Raw genomic sequence first — 4,795 nt, 5'->3', positions numbered from 1 at the left:
CAAAATATGACTCACTGTTTGCGCTGATGGCTCAATCTGATGATGATGAAGAAGATGAAGACGATGAGGTAAATTTCAGAGATGTTCAGAGAAATTTGAAATCCTACTCTTTTAAGAAGTTAAGATCATTAGCAAATGTTCTAATTGATTCATATTATAGCCTTGATAATGATAAGGAGATCCTGACCATAGAACTAGGAGAAGTTGAACAATCTAGAGATGATCTGGTGGTCTGTGTAGTGGACCTAAATGAGACCATAGCTAATCTTGAAAAGTAAAAGGAAGTTTTGAATGAAAAAATAAAGAGTGTAGAAAATAAGAGAGATGACCTGATTGTAGAGGTTGTTGATTTGAAGGAAACAATAGAAGGTCTTAGCAATGAGAAAACCACTCTAGAAAAGAAAATTGCAGCTACTGAGCAAGAGAAGGATGACTTTTTGGTGATAATCACTGATCAAGAGGAAACCATTGGGGGACTCAATAGAGAACATAGGACTATGAGTCTTGGAAAAGGGAAGGAAGTAGCTAGTAAGACACATATCAAGCTTGAAAAGGAATTAAATGATGTGAAAACTAGTTTATGTGGTGAACTTGAAAAAAATCGGCAACTTCATGTTGAATTAGAGAAAGTAAAAATTGATCTTGAGAAATCTCTAAAGTGGACCTGGTCCTCAGATGCTGTCATTGCCATGTACTTCAACAATATTGGAAACAGGTAGGGAATCGGGTTCCAAAAGGAGAAAACTCCTTACAACCCTTACAGCAAGTACGTCACAGTTCTTGACAACTGGATTTGTATCCACTATGGGAACAATGGGCATTTCAAAGAAAACTTCCAGGCTAGGGTTCAATTCGTACAGAAAAACAAAGTGTTTTCTGAAAAAGTGACTACTAAAGAGGGACCAAGTACCGCTCGCAAAAAATGAATACTGCATGCATGGACTAGAAAAGCTCTCATTCATCCCTTTTCTCATTACAAGGGACCCAAACTAGTTTGGGTTCCTAAATCTAACCCATAATTTGCATGTGCAGGGAACAGTGAGAGGAAGCGGACTGCAATGGACCATGGACAGTGGATGCTCAAAGCACGTGACTAGAAGCACCATGGATTTCTTCTCAGTGAAAGCCCTACAGGAAGGGAATGTATTCTTTGAAAAAAGGGGGGTACATTCTCAGTGTTAAAAAAACTGGGAAGTTTTTTTGACACTCAATTGAGAACGTGTACTATGTGGATGGCCTGAAGTATAGTCTCCTGAGTGTTTCTCAAATCTGTGATAAAGAGAATAAAATAGAGTTCTTATCAAAAGTGTGCACAACTGTCATTCCGGTAACTAGCGAAGTGGTCTTAGAGGCCAAAAGAAACAAGAACATCTACGTTGATGATGACGCAGAACTTTGGCATGGAAGACTGGGGCATGTAAGCTTCTCACTTCTGAATAAATTGATTTAGAAGGACCTGGTTCGTGGTCTGTCAAATTCAAGATTCACCTGGACACTGGTTCTTAGAACACAGGATGGGACTTTTGAGGTATTTATGGCCTTTGTCTATAAGATCCAAGTGAAGATAAGATTGAAGGTAGCATTCATCAGATCTGACCACGGGACAGAACTTGACAACGATAACTTTGATGAGCTTGTAACAAAAATGGAATCACACACAACTTCTCAGCACCAAGGACTCCACAGCAAAATGGTGTTGCTGAAAGAAAGAACAAAAATATCGAAGACATGGCACAGACAATTCTCATCAACAGTTGAATTGCCAAAAAATTCTGGGCAGAATCAATAAACGCTGGTTGCTACTTGGTGAACAAGTGTATGATCAGGTCCCTCCTAAACAAAACTCCCTATGAGCTGCCAAATGGAAGAAAATCAAAGACAACTCATCTGAGAACCTTTGAATAAAAATGCCATGTTCTCAACAACGGGAAGGACCAGCTTGGGAAGTTTTGATGCAAAAGGCGATGAAGGAATCCTTCTGGGATACTCCCCACAAAGCAAAGGCCACAAAGTCTACAACAAAAGGGCACATTATGTGGAAGGAAGTGTTCATGTGCTATTCAACGAGACACCTTCCTCTAACAAAGGAGGAAATAGTGATGATCAAGATAATGAACCACCTCTGGTCCCTGGGAAATATCTGAGGTTTCAAATGGGAAGGCTGATATGATGAGTAAGATGAAGAAGACAGGTGAAGACAATGCAACATCCTCTTCCACTTCTCACAAGGAACCTGGTACTTCAATAAACTACCATTAAAGTTGAAGAAAGAGTGGAGATGCAGTGCAAGGCACTCCACAAGTGACAGAACAAGGAGTGCAGGGAAATCCAATTAACCTACCCAGTTCCTCTACCAATCAAACCTCAGTCCCAAACTGGAAACAAAAAAGCTCTCATCTACTTGATAACATAATCACTCCCCTTCATTTTGGATTTAGACAAGAATCAAAAATTCAAAAATTCCCTAGTCTCTTCTGTATTTCCATTCCAGAATAGAATCAAAAATCAACTCCCAAGGAATCTTACTTGAAGGCTGCCAAAAGAAGTTGGAGATACCTTAAGGGAACACAAGACCTGGTCATGTAGTATCCCTCAGGTGATAGTTTTTAACCTTATTAGGTATGCTGATGCTAACTATGCAGGTTATCTTATGGACAGGAAAAGCACTTCTGGAATGGCTCTCTTGCCATGATCATGTCTCATCTCTTAGGGCACAAGGAAGCAAAACTCAATGGCTTCATCAACAACTGAAGTAGAATATGTAGTGGCAGCATCTTGTTGTGCTTAACCTCTATGAATTAAGCAGCAACTGGAAGATTTTGGGGTATTTTTTGATGGTATGCCTCTTCTATGTGACAACACACGTGCACTCAACTTGATCAAGAATCCAGTTCAAAGCAAGAGTACCAAGCACCTTGAGGTGAAGCATTATCTTTTGAGGGTCAATGTGGAGAAAGGGTTGATCCGTGCAAAGTCCTGCAGCACAGAAAACCAAATTCTAGATATCTTTACCAAAGCCTTGAGTAGGGAATATTTTGGAAGAAACAAGTTGAAGCTGGGGTTATTAAAGTCTAATGGAGAACCTGATTCTCCATCAGTTGGCTATGTAAAACACCTTCAGGTAAAAATAGCTAAAGTGTTTTCTAGCCAGGCCGAACTCACGTCGATACCGTTGCAGGTAAACACGCATGACGATCATAGAAGCTAAAGGTACAATATGAACTGCGAAAGAAGAGCTGCTAAAATCTTTTTCAAAAAATTGATCGGGCATCAGGTTCCTATACCACATGTTAGTAGTAATGTGTTTGTTCTGCATGCCTTCTCAAAAATTGTTAACAAAATTAACTCAACTGCCACATAATCTGACTTTTCAAAGTCTGCATGTCATGTCTTATCTTTCAAATCCCTTCATCCCCTCTACACGATAACGTTTTGCCACAAACTTACCGCCATTTTCAGGACTATTCAAAACCTGTTTCTCTCTCTTCTCATCATTAGCCCTTCTTCCCATAAAACTCTCTTTCTCTCTCACAGCAAGTCATGAACCTTCATCTCTTCTGTATCTTTGTGATCCTCTCTTCACTTCTCTCTCTCACTCTACTTACCTACCAAATACTCCTATAATGGCAATCGAACGATCGCTTCCTTCTCCCATCATTAACACCACTCCCACTTCCCTATCATCCTTAAAGTCATCCCCAGAAATTCATTATTCCACTCTTTCTAATACTACTGTATCCACACCTGGTTTCTCCTCATTTCCTATAGTTTTTTTCCTTTTTTGTCAAACCCTGTTTCCCTTCTATATATTGAAAACCATATGTCTCATCATTCCTCTGATCTCATCAATGAACACTCAGGATGTTTTACCTCTCAAGTGTTAGAGGTCTCTGAGGATGATCCTGATCAGTATCTGAACTCCTCCATTTTGGACTTAGTGGCTCTTACATAGTCACCACAAAAGGAAGCAGCGCATAACATCATGACTATCACTATTGAGAGTCTGATGAATGAAGGAGAATATCTCTTGTCTGAGTATCAGGGGGAAGAAACTCCACTCCTAGGCGATGTAAGAACTATAGTACTCCTTGAGTCTTTGGCTCATGAGACGGACCCAGAAAAACCTGCTGAAGAACCTGATTCTCTTCTAGGTAAACCCACTCCTGCACCTCCTGATCATTCTAAGCTCTTAGACTCCTCTTCCAAGTCACCCACTATCAGGTTGTATCAGAAAGAGGGCTTCGAGTCTACATTGCAGAAAAGTAGGAGGAGTGTCAAGACAAGGAAAAAGAGGTCGATGACTCAAGGGGAATTTGTTACTGACAAGAGCGTTCCAGTAGGTGGGGATGACAAAAATGCTCTAAAGAAACCTAGTTCCTTAGCGGAACAATCTATAAAAGCTCAAAAGTCTGTGGAGGAAGCTTCCGATGAAGCTATTGAGAAACAAAAAGATGCATCTATAAAGGGCAGCAGCAAGTCTAAGAAGAGTCCAGTTGAGCAAGTCATGTCTGAAGATGATATTGTGGGGCTAGTAAGTTGGAAAAGAAAGTCTGTTGAAGGATCTAGAAAACAAAAATGGAAAATGGTAAGGGAACCTGGTTCTCTGAGGACTATTCCTAGTGACAGTGGTCTTTGGCAGGAGAGATTAAGAACTCAGAAAGTCTTGTGGGGACGTACATCTGACCCAGCAATTTCAGAGATGGCTGGTATGAGACAAATTCTGGAGATAGTGGAATTTCAGCAATGGGAGCACTTGTTTCAGGGGAGCATTCATCTGGTGTACGAAGATGCGGTC

Source organism: Nicotiana sylvestris, chromosome 7, assembly GCF_000393655.2.
Source record: "Nicotiana sylvestris chromosome 7, ASM39365v2, whole genome shotgun sequence".
Classification (NCBI taxonomy): Eukaryota; Viridiplantae; Streptophyta; class Magnoliopsida; order Solanales; family Solanaceae; genus Nicotiana; species Nicotiana sylvestris.
The sequence above is the reverse complement of the archived record's forward strand: the minus strand, read 5'-3'. Positions refer to the sequence as shown.